This window comes from Solenopsis invicta, chromosome 9 (assembly GCF_016802725.1).
Source record: "Solenopsis invicta isolate M01_SB chromosome 9, UNIL_Sinv_3.0, whole genome shotgun sequence".
NCBI lineage: Eukaryota > Metazoa > Arthropoda > Insecta > Hymenoptera > Formicidae > Solenopsis > Solenopsis invicta.
Genome location: NC_052672.1, coordinates 9,352,744 through 9,365,779, shown reverse-complemented (window position 1 = coordinate 9,365,779; position 13,036 = coordinate 9,352,744). Strand labels below are relative to the sequence as shown.

General features: G+C 30.0%; 1 pseudogene; it reads right to left on the bottom strand.

Moving 5' to 3' along the window:
* Positions 1-529: 529 nt before the first annotated feature.
* LOC105207267 lies at positions 530-5,507 on the bottom strand (annotated as a pseudogene).
* Between the last annotated feature and the right edge of the window lie 7,529 nt (positions 5,508-13,036).

Here is a 13,036-nt window from a genome sequence, read left to right as displayed (position 1 = left end):
GGGAAAGTGTGGAAGGATGAATGGATTTAAGGATTTTATGTAAACCAAGTCCCGCTTCTTGGCGAAAGCTGAATGGTACAATAAATATATATATATATATATAAAATCTCTCTTTTTTGTTTTTGTTTTATTTCAACATTCTCAGCAACTTGTAGCGTTAATGGTCATTTTTTTATTGGTATTAATGTTATTAATGTTAGTTTTTCTCTATAAAATAACATATTAATCTTAATCAAATTACTATAATAAAAAAAAAAGAAATAAAAATGTAACCCTCTGTAGACACCCTGTAATATCGCTATTTATTGAGAACTTAGAAGTAAATATCTACAGTCTTAAAAATTCAATTAAAATCGTCAAATTTTTTCGATGTTTTAAAAGAGCCGGAAAAATTAAAATATAATTTTATCTTTAAAAATTTAGTTTTAACATTACAAAGATCTTATTGTTTTGCATTTAATTTATGTTTACAAATTGAAGGAAAAATTAACCTTAAAATCAACTGCATATTTATGGAGCGTTAAAAATATTAAAAAAAAGATGAAATATAGATACCTTGTATTTTTTACTTTTATTCTTATCTCGTAGAGAGAAGAGTTTACACAGCATGCACTTTTTCTTTTTTATCTGATCTTCCGTATAATCTTTAACAGCATTTTAAAAAATTTGACCAAAAATCTGAGCAAAAAAACCGGAACAATGTTTTCGGTCTGGTTACAGTTACGGTCCATTAGCCTGCATATTATTTTGGTTTCGGTATCGATTACGATGTGACTAAAATAATGGTTATGTTCCGGTTATCGGTTTTGGTTTCCTGTCCGGTCCGGTTCCCTGACGGTTAGTGGCGCGAGGCGAGGGGAAGGATAGCTTGCCACCGCAATGCGCCGAGGCTCGCGTCAACGCTATACACTCGCAATCACGATAATACTTAAGTATTTTGTTTTTTGTAATATGTATAGCATTTCTTATAGCCAAAAACCAAAAGATAAATAATGTAACTTGGCGAATATAGCATTACATCTCTCTTTCTCTCTAAAGTACAAGAACACAGTAAATATTACCTCTTTAAACAACTATCATAACTAATACTATTTGAATCTCACCATTATGTGTAATTTCAAGAAAAAAATTTGAACTATTACCATTTCTTTACACTTTTTATATTAATCACGGTAAGACACTCGGATAAATAGTATCACGCTGATTATAATTTATCCTAATTCTAGCGACAGTTTTTATTAAAAATATTTACGTAATAATATAGCACATTAATACTGTAAATATAAGTAATGTCATTAAATGTAATTTATTACATTATTATAAGAAAAATAAAATAATTTATGATAAAGCAAAATATTCTATTAGAGCTGCGATAAATAATTATTAGACAGTATCGATTTCCACAAATTCATAAGGAAGAAATAAATAGACAAGTCGAGGAATTGTTGGAAGGAGGCTTAGTAAAACCGTCTCAATCACCATACAACACACCCATATGGTTAGTACTCAAGAAGAAGGACTCGAAAGGAAACAAACGTTGGAGAATGGTCTTAGATTTCCGAGCCTTAAATGAAAAGATCATTGGTGACGCTTATCCATTATACAACATTGTCGACATCATAGATTAATTAAATGGAGCACAATACTTTTTGATGTGCAATTTAGCTTTGGATTTTACCAGATAACAATGGATTCTACTGATAGCCACAAGACTGTCTTCACGACACGCTTTGGCCATTATAAATTCGAATAAATGCCCTTTGGATTAAAAAACGTTTCAGCCTTCCAGCGTCTGATGGATTTAGTATTATCTGGATTACAAGGCAAGGAATTGTTCGTCTATGTGGATGATATTGTTATTTATGCTACCTCCCTGGAGGAACATGAAAGAAAATACAATCTATTGATGGATTGACTCCAAAGAGCCAATTTAAAATTGCAACCCGCGAATTTTTAAAAACAGAGGTGACTTATTTGGGGCATATAAAAACAAAGATGGTATCAGACACAATCCCAAGAAATTAGAAGCTGTTTGACAATTTCCCGGATCAAAGACACCGAAGAATATTAAGTAATTTCTAGAATTGGCAGGATATTACAGGCGATTCATATAGAACTTTTAAAAATTGACTAAACTTTTAACAAATCTCTTAAAGAATGATGTTTGTTTCAAATGGACATCGGTTCAAGAAGACTCTTTTAAAGCACTAAAAGAGAAATTGTGCGAAGAACCGGTGCCTCAATACCCCGACTTCTCTAAATCATTCGTTTTAACTACCGACGCATCCGGTATAGCAGTAGGGGATAGTCTATCACAAAGTGAAGTAAACAAAGACTGAGCAATAGCATGCGCATTGAGAACCCTAACAGATAATGAAATTAAGTACTACATTTACAATAAAAAGGCTTTAGCTATCGTATATTGTGTAAATCTTGAATCTTATTTGCACGAAAAATTTATACCAATCATAAACCTCTACTTTGGTTTAAAAACGCCCAGGATGGGAATATGAGAATACTTTGCTAGAGATTAAAATTATTGGAATACGAATACGATGTTGTATATAAAGTAGGAAAAATTAATGTAAACGCATATGCCTTGTCTCGAAACTCCGTAAATATGAAGGAAATCGATTGCAAAATCATTACTCATAATAAATTTTTCAACCTCGCCAATCCAAAAAGTGCGAAAACCATTTCTAAAATATTAGAAAAGTCTAAAGATGAAGAAGAAGAGGAAGACGACGATTTTAAACTTTACCTTTCAAACAATGAGGAAATCGAAGATCTGTTGTCTGACGTGAACGCACCGGAAGAAAACTCTGATTCAATACCGTCCATGTGCAAGGAACGGGATAAATTGCAGCAATTACAAATCACAGAGAAAGTATTAATTTATAAACCACTTTCAAGGCCATTGACAAAGTCCTTCTTTGTTGCTCTCGACCAGTACTAATGGCTACTGCTGCCCTCCATCTGTGTAAAGAAATGTAAGAGGATATTTTAGGAATGGGTAAAATCTAGGTTGGAGGACCTGCTTTGTTCGATTTTAGAGTGGAGGAAGGTCAGGAGCTGACGTGAGCAGGAGCGCTACATCTTGAGGTATATCTATTCTCTGCCGAGTTCGCAAGAAGTATCTATCCGCTACCACGGGATATCTTTCCTTATGATATCATTAATATGGCTCAATTCAAAAAATTACTAGAGTATCGCTTCTGCGACTCAATCTTCTTGATGTAATTTGCGGCATCGACTTCCGACATATTGCCATGTTCCTCAACCATTTTGAGTAATATATTGTGCACGTCGCGAGCCATATTTTTCTCATTTCCGCAAACGTAAACTTGTCCATTTTGCTCGCCGATGACACGCCACAATTCTTTCTTGTTGTTCTCAAGCAAGTGTGTAACGTAGACTTTTTGCTCTTGCTCTCGGCTGAACGCAGAGTGTAACGTTAATAAGCCACTCTTCACATATTCCTCTAATACATCACAATAAATAAAGTCCTCTTGACTTTTTCTACATCAGAAATACAATATCGTGACGCCCACCTTTTTACCTTCCTTTCTCGCAAAATCCCATTCTTGTATAAAACCTTTGAACGGCGCTAGACCGGTTCCCGGACCAATCATGACAATAGGAGTACTCGGGCGTGTTGGCAAACGGAACTGGGACTTTCTTACAAAAATTGGTATAAGACAGAGCGGATCGGACGAATGTTTCTCTTTCAAATAGGTGGTCGTCACACCGTTGTTAATTCTGCCGGTTAGAGTTTCGTATTTCACCACCACTGCGGTAATATGAACTGAAGTTGGATAAACCTTTGGAGACGAGAATATTGAATAGTATCGACACTGTAACCGTGGCAAAATTCGCACAAATGATCTAATGGTGGCTTCAAACTGTAAATATCTTCCAGTATATGCACAATGTTGCGATTCTCTTGAATTATCCATTGTTGATAGGCCGCTTTGCCCTGCACTCTGGTCAACGCCATTAGCTTCAGCTTCTCCTTTTCTGCGGGATTAGCCGCGTACTTTGCCAACTCTTTAGGAACGTGAATGCGCGGATTACTTGTAATGTCTAAATAATGTGTCAAAGCAGTCCTGTAGCTACAAGGGCAAGGGAATGGATGCTTCTTCATAGATTCCTCATCTGTATTTGTAAGGGTGAAAACAGTATTCAGATTCACGCCGCAGTGTTTGCCAATTTTGTTTACTAGCTCTGGGTAGTTCATAGGATAGACGGCCAAGTGATCACCAGTCTGGTAACGCATCCTTGAGCCGTCAATGTCGAACTCTATATGCCTGCACAATCTGTTGGACGCCGGACCGTGCAATTCGCGATTTATTTTTATAGGAGCCAAAAATGGGTTTCTTGCATCATACGGCGGTTTCTGATTCGTAAAGGAATAAAGACGCTTGATTTCTCCGGTGTAGATGCAATCGGTCGACAGATCCACGTGCTCTGTGAACTTATACTGTCGAATGCTAACATCCTTATCAGTTCCCTCGATGCCAAAGAACTCACAAATGGCCGGCCAAAATTTATCTTTTCACGAGATAAAATCATACTCTATGTTTGCGTTGTCATCCCCAAGACCCAGCTCGATAACGCGCGTAGCATCCAGTTGCTTCAATCTATTATCCACATATATGCTTATCTCATTATAGTGCTCGTAGGTCTTGTTACCCAGTCCGAATACCGCGTAATTTAGTCCTGTGAGATCGCTATCAACGTTCTTGAGCCAATTAATGAACTCCATCGCATTATTAGTGGGATCGACCTCGCAATAAGTAGCCATACTGAACACTGCCAAACTGTCGGGGATAGTTTTCAGGCGTGCCAGCTCTTTCATGTTGCACTCCTTGGGATCGACCACCATGCCCTTCATCTTGTATCTGATGCTCTCCTTGGCAAGGCAACCTGCGAATCTTTCAGCAGTACCCGTCTGGCTGCCATAGAATATTACCAGTTTTTGCCCGGAAGCCTTTAATTTCTTAATGAAGGAATTCTCAGATGTTGACATCGCGGCAAATGACGTCGGTTGGATAGAGGTGGATTTTGTCGCTGGTGTGAAATCCTCCCGTTTTGTCTTCTTGAAGTGCCACCATGCCGCCACTAACAAGAGACTAGCGAACACTGTGCCAAGGACGGCAAAGAAGGGTTCGTCAAGCGCGACTCGTTTTTGTTCTCCAATAATCCTGGCATACTTATGCCTTCAGTTGCAACGCGTTTGCGGTCGGCTTGGATAATCAAGATGCTGTTTACTAGCGTCGCCGCGTGTTGTTACTGTCTTATGTGGAATGACTGGCTCACGTTATCGGCACGGTGGGACGGATTTCGAATCTCGAGCATTCGAGATGTTGAATTCTCATTCGCGCGACATTCTGTCGAGATTCGATAATTTACAATTAGTTAAGGATAAATTTTCTCCAAAAAATGTATTTAAGTAGAAGAAAAATTTGTTTTTAATTCAAAATATACTTTTTTATTTAAAATTATTTATGTTTTCATCATAAATGATTTTAATTATAATGAAAAACAAAATCTAAGAGAATTTTTAAAATTTTTAACTAAATATTGAAACGTTAATTAAAAATGTTTTTAATTTGCAAATATGTTGCTTGTATAAAAAAATAAAATTATCAAATAAACATTTTCTTATTTTTATATAAAATAGGAAACTCACTATTAAGAAGAAAAAACTATGCACTGAGAAAAAACTTTTTAATTTTAGTAAATGTATTTACTAAAATTAAAAAAATTGTTTTCTCAGTATATATTAGTTTGTGTATTAATTTACTTAATTAAAGAAAACAATTTTTAGATTTTAAATTTTTTCTTAATTAGAGTAAATCGTTTCATTGAAACAGAAAAATGATTTTTTGTAGAAATATTTATTTAAATCTAAGTCAGATTTACTAAATTACGATACAATCTGTTGAAATCTGGTAAATAAATTTTTAAAATATTAAATTCAGATTTTTTAATTTTAAGAGTAACGTTTTAGTAAATATTTGCTTAAATTTAGGTTTCCAAAGTTATAAATTAATAAATATTTTATTTAAAAAAATAAATATTTTGTAAAAACAATTTGTTACTTTGAGAGAACGTAAATTTGAATAAAGGTTAATATATCCAATAAAAAACAAAACAATTTTCAGGTAATGTATTTTTTTACTTTTACAAGGCACTTTTTATCTACAAGTTCTTTTTCTTCTATTAAAATATTTTTGTATATGTTGTTTTTAAGTCTTAATGAATGCGTTTAGTAAAGAAAATAATTTAGTAGGCACTTAGTAATTAATATCTCTGATTGTGGATACGTAACATAAGATGTACGACATATATGTATCGTGCTAGACACAATATAACTTATTATTCATCTATTGTGTTTATTGAGAAATCTCATTCTAAAATTATAACTCTTTTTTTTATTATCTAATATTTCTTTACTGTGTTTAAGGTCTAAGACAATCATAAAATAAGAACGTCTCATCTCTTATATTTAAATCTATGGTTTTACCCGAGAGGCGACAACGCTTGTCCCGCGGCAGCCAGCAGTGTGTTACTTATAAGATTTTGTCTATAGATTATTGTAGTACACATTATTTTGTTTGTAGTTAAAAAATAAATATGTTATTGGTTTTAAAAGAACAGTAAAAAATTATTTAATAGCTACAGCTCAAATGGCATCAGATTTGAATCTGAAATCGTTTGTAGTTGTTTGTAGTTCAAGAATTTTTGTTTATAGTTTAAAACTAAGAACGTTATCAATTTTTAACAAACAGTTGGTAATTATGTTATAACTACAGCACAAATGGCATCACACTTCGATATAAAATTGTTTGTAGTTGTTTGTAGTATCACAATTTATGTTTGTAGTTAAAAAATATGTTAATAATTGACTTTTAAATAACAGCTAGGTATTAAATTATAATAAAAAAAAATTACATCATATTGTCATTAAAAATCGTTTGTAGTTGTTTGTAGTTTAAGAGTTTTGTTCGTAATTGATTGTAGTTCAAGAATTCTTGTTTGCAGTTGAAAAATCAATACGTTATTGGTTTTTGAAAAACAGTAAAGAATTATTTAATAGCTACGGCCCAAATGGCATCAATTTTTAATCTGATATCGTTTGTATTTGTTTGTAGTTCAAGAATTTTTGTTTACAGTTTAAAAATAAGAACGTTATCAACTTTTAAAAAACAGTTGGGAATTATTTTATAACTACAGCACAAATTAGCAATTAAATAAGTCCTTACTGTTTTTTACCGATAACATTTATTTTTCAACTGCAAACAAAAATTCTTAAACTACAAACAACTACAAGCGATGTCAGATTAAAGTCTAATACTATTTGAGCTGTAGCTATTAAATAATTTCTTACTGTTTTTTAAAAACCGATAACATATTTATTTTTCAACTGCAAACAAGAATTCTTGAACTACAATCAACTACGAACGAAAACTCTTAAACTACAAACAACTACAAACGATTTTTAATGACGATATGATGTAATTTTTTTTATTATTATAATTTAATACCTAGCTGTTATTTAAAAATTATAAACATATTTTTTAACTACAAACAAAAATTTTGATACTTCAAACAACTACAAACAATTTTATGTAGAAGTGTGATGCCATTTATGCTGTAGTTATAAAATAATTCCCAACTGTTTTTTAAAAATTGATAACGTTCTTATTTTTAAACTATAAACAAAAATTCTTGAACTACAAACAACTATAAACGATTTCAGATTGAAATCTAATGCCATTTGAGCTGTAGCTATTAAATAATTTTTTACTGTTTTTTAAAAACCGATAACATTTATTTTTTAACTACAAAAAAATAATGTTTACTACAATCATTTATAGACAAAATCCTACAAGAAACACACTTTGAAATCTTAATTCGTAAAAGTCGAGTGCCAACTTCACGGAGGTCTCGTAGCTTACAATTAGTCTTCTTTTCAACGACAGATGTTAGATGCATATTGTGCCAAGTTCATCAAATTGAGAAGCCTTCTCAAGTACAATAATGAATAATATTCATTATTTGTAGTATTCGCATGCAAATTACTGATATTTATAAAGGTGCATCTAGATTATTGAATCTAACCTCGAGCCGTGATCATTTCGACGAGCATTTCTTTGTCTTTTACCAAATCACGTAACAAATACTTGCTGAAAAGCTCATGACTCGATGTTCGATTTGAAGTTTGATTCAACAATTTGAACGCACATTATTATAATTTACTTCGAGCACTTTAGTGTGCATATTAAGTAAATATTCACAGCGTTAGATGTGTGCTGAAGATGCATTTTATTTTGATTTGATACGGTACATAACTACATATTTATTCAATAAAAATATGATGGTTAAATTAAATTAATGGTTCTTATACTAAATAAATATTTATTTACATTTAATAAATATTTCAAGTATTCAAACAAATTTTTATTAAAATTCAGTAATTTTTTATGATCTTAATTATATGCTGAAAAAAGTTATTAAATTTTAATGAATATTTGTTTGAATACTCACAATGAAGTATTTACTTACATAATACGTACATAAATATTTATTCAATAAAAAAATGACAGTTAAATTAAATTAATGGTTCTTATTCTAAATAAATATTTATTTACATTTACTAAATATTTCAAGTATTCAAATAAATATTTATTAAAGTTTAGTAAATTTTTATAATCTTAATTATTATTATTAATGTTTTTGAAAGTAAGTAATTAATAATTTTTAAATATTTTTGCTTATTTCCTTATAATATTTTGTACCAGAGTAACATTGTAAATAATTCACATAACATTTCTATACATGTATTTTTTAAACTATATATTTTAATTTAAAAAATTCTGAATTTATTTTATTTTAATCAAAGAAAACGGAATTACTATGGAATTAATGAAAGAAATAGAATATGATATGAATTTAATTGCTGAGCTCATTCCCGAAGTGGGACCACGAATAATTTTTATGTACTATTGGGATATAAATTTTTCAAAAAAGAAAAAACTTTCTAGTACAAGTTTAGTACACTCTTTTTCAAATACAAGATCAGATCCAAATAAAGTAAGTTGTATTAAAAAAGTTCCATTAATATTGCTGTTTTGTATGAATTTATTTAACTTAAACAAATCTTATTGTATATATTAGTAAAAAAATATTTAAAAAAAATATTTTATTTGGTTATTTTGTTTATCAGTGTAAAAGCTTTGCCAGCAATATATATTTTTAATTTTATCGTTTTTCTTATTCAGCACTTGTGTTACTTGTGTTGAGTATTTATATTAATATGACCTGATTAGTTTAATGAAAAAATAAGGAAGGGAGCAAATATTTCTTGATTAAAAATTATTGTGACTTAAAAAATGTTCTTTAATCATAATTTCATAACATTAAATATATTATTATAAGTTAAAGTAATATTTTATTATTATTATTTTACGTTTTAACTCTTTAAAAAATTTGTAAAAAGTAGGAATTTCTGAAGTTAAATTTATTTATGTCATGTTGTTAAATTGATAGAATGATGTTCAGTTATGAGTTATGTTGTTAAATTTATTTGTCTACTAAAAATATATAATTTTTTTTTTGCTATTTGTTACGCAAAGAATAGACAAGGTTACTTCAACTCAAATAATATAAAAGAAGATTATATTTTAGTATAGCATAATTTTGATATGAAATGTAAAATATCTCATAAATTGTTTTTCTGGTAACTATACTTTAATACTTTTACACAGAGAATAAGATGAATCAATTTGATGCCAAGAAAATACAAAGTTCCTTCATAAAAAATTATGCAATTTGCATTGGTATATTTTTTACAAAATCATGCAGGATTCAGAGATTAAAAAGTTATTGAAATATGTGCTAGAATTCTTTTCAAAATAGGGGCATAGAACTGTATTAAAATTACTAAGAACAGTCGCTAGAAAATTGCGAAAAATTGCGATAAATAATCAGCACAATGTTATTTCTTCGAGAATCGTATTGTGTTTAATATGAAAAGTGTAAAAAAAATGGTAATTGTTCAAATTTTTTTTTTAAATTACACATAATGGTAAGATTTAAATAAGTTTTTTATTTTATATAAATTACTATTTTTTATTTTTATAAATTATCAATTAATATAGATATTAATTATTCTTTTCTTCGAAAATTATTTAAACTTTAAATTTTAATAACTCATAAAACTTTATTTATATTTTATTTATAAAATAAATTTTTTAAATAAGAAAAAACTAAATTTTTCATATATTTTATTCCTAATAACTAAATTTGATATATACTTTAATTATGAAATTAGTATGTAAATAAAACATTAATTATAATAATTTAATTATATTTAAATATTTTAATAATAATAAAATATTTTAATATTTTTCTAAATATGAATAATCTCTACCTATTGTTTTTCAATAAACACTTTGGTAATTTATTTAAACATTTATATTTGTTTTCAATTTTTCTTATTCTTTTTGCAAGTCTAATTCTTACATACATATATGTATATGTAGGAATTAGGCTTGAAGAATAATAAAAAAAGTTGTAGAGAAATTTTCGGAAGTATCTTGTTAATCCAAAGAAACTTGCAACTTGGAGTTTTGATATTAGTTCCGGAAAATTAATGACAGTTTTGATCTTTGATTTAGCGAACTGGACGAACATGACTATTTTCTATCACATATCTTAAAAATTCAATTCTTGTCTTGAGAAAATTGTTTTTATGCTATTAATATTTAATCCGTGTTCTTCTGTTGTTTTAAGAGTCTTGACTAATTCTTCATAATCATCTTCGTTACTATTTCCGGGCTAGAATAAATCTTAGAGGAAAGTAGGGTTATTGTACGCACTGGGTAATTGTACGCTTCGTGGTTTGGCAACTTCCCGATGAATAGAGATTATATCACGACGACATTTGTAGGCTGAAGGTATTTTTTTAATATATAACCATAAGGTAAAGTCGGTATATACGCCGTAGCTATCGAAAATTTAAGTTATCAAGTATTATTTTCTTTGTTTAAGGAAAATAAATTATACCAATGAAAACTTTATACTGTTTACTATTATAAAAAAATTTTAAATATGAAATATTTTTTTCTTATACTTGAAAAAGAAACTTAAAAAACTCTTGCATTTTTGTCATATAAAAAAATGGCTGGATTTACGACTACTCATGTGTAAGATAAACGACGCATCGATAATTTACAAATAACATTTACAAATATGATATAAAATAACATAATGACTTACAAAATGTGTTTACAAAGTTTATTAGGGAATAAGAACAGTAAATATGTATACAAAGTAAGAATAATGCAATATTGAAGAAATTAATATGCACAGACATCAACAGAGTGTGCGCAGATATGTGCGCATTGTGTTCTCAATATAGCGCTCAACATAAATGCTGCTTTCCACGCAGTGTCTGTATTACGGTATAAATCCCGTTTGTTGAAAAGGCCGTATATTCTAAACAAGTGGAATATACAAGATACTAAACTAAATAAAGAATACAAGAGCTATGCACTTATATCTTGGTTGTATTCCATCCTTTACTATCGCTCTACATTTACACATCATGAAATAATCATTATGCCTTTTACATTTTCTACAGTAACCTTTTTACGTAGATGATAATACACGATTGCTCTACTTCTACATGAAAAAATTAATTCCATAATTTACAATATTTTCGTTAATATTAACAATAAAGAATTGTAATTACAATACAATACTAATATAGCATAAAGGCACATAACAAAGTGGTTGTGAGCAATCTATCTTTATTCCTTCTATTGTTTCTAACTGCTGCGGCGTATATACATCTCCCCGCGGCGTAAATACTAATCGCCAGGAATCAATCGCTAATGAGCAATCACACCCGTTCATGTTCCAAATCCTTGCTCCCAATTATTATTATTATTATTATTATTATTATTATTATTATTATCATTAGTATTATTATTGGTATCAAATTTTTCTCTTCCGCATTAACACAGCAATTCCCATTTAAAACAATTTCCCGACTTTCCCTCTAAATATTCCTTAAATCTCTACGTAAAAATGAATGTTCTATTTCCATTCTTAAATCTTAAGTTCTGATTTGAATTAATAGTTAGCATATGAATCTCCACGCATAATTATAAATTTATTAAGGAATAAATTAATTCCATCTCCTCCTCATATACGGACTTATCATCATGTTAAAATTCAACTTATTCGTAAACTCCATCTTTTCCATTTAATAAACATAATAATAAGATTATTATTTAGTAACTAATTACCTTGCGGTAATTTCAAGTATATTCACCATTCATGTATATTCACTACCGATAATGTATGCCGATTTCAACCTCTTTGTTTTTCTCCTATCTTTATAATTTTGTTTGATTTTTTTTGTCGAGTTATATAACAACAATGTATGTAAGACCTAAAATTCAAAATATATGTTAAATTTTAATTTTTAAATCTAACCAATTTATTTAATCAAGACCGTCATCCTTCCTTCTGATTAAAAAGGTCACGCTAGGTCCGAGCCCGAGTTAAAGGGATTAAGTTCTCTGACTCTAATCAGGACCGACGACCGCACGGCTCAAGAATAGGCGTTAAAGCGTGTCACGGCACGCTGATCCATATTTCTGAGCCATGTCAGTGCGTTCGCCCTCGAGCCGTACGTCCGATCTGTACGGTCACGAGATAAAGCATTCGTTACGTCTCTCCACGCCTTGCTCGTACCCCAGGTAGCCTATCCTTCCTACCTTTCCCGTAAGGCTGGAGGTAACAATAGTTATTTGTTAAAAATATATTAGTTATGTAGTACTAAATAATTGGACAATGAAAATTGATATCATCTAGCTTTTGGCTGAAATTATAATTTTGTATTGGAAAAAAATATTTATTTTCTAGAGGATTCCATTGCAATTCACAAATTTGCTTTATGGTGTGATATTCTACATGTATTGACGTATTTTTGAGAATTTCTTCAGATTTTTAAAAATGG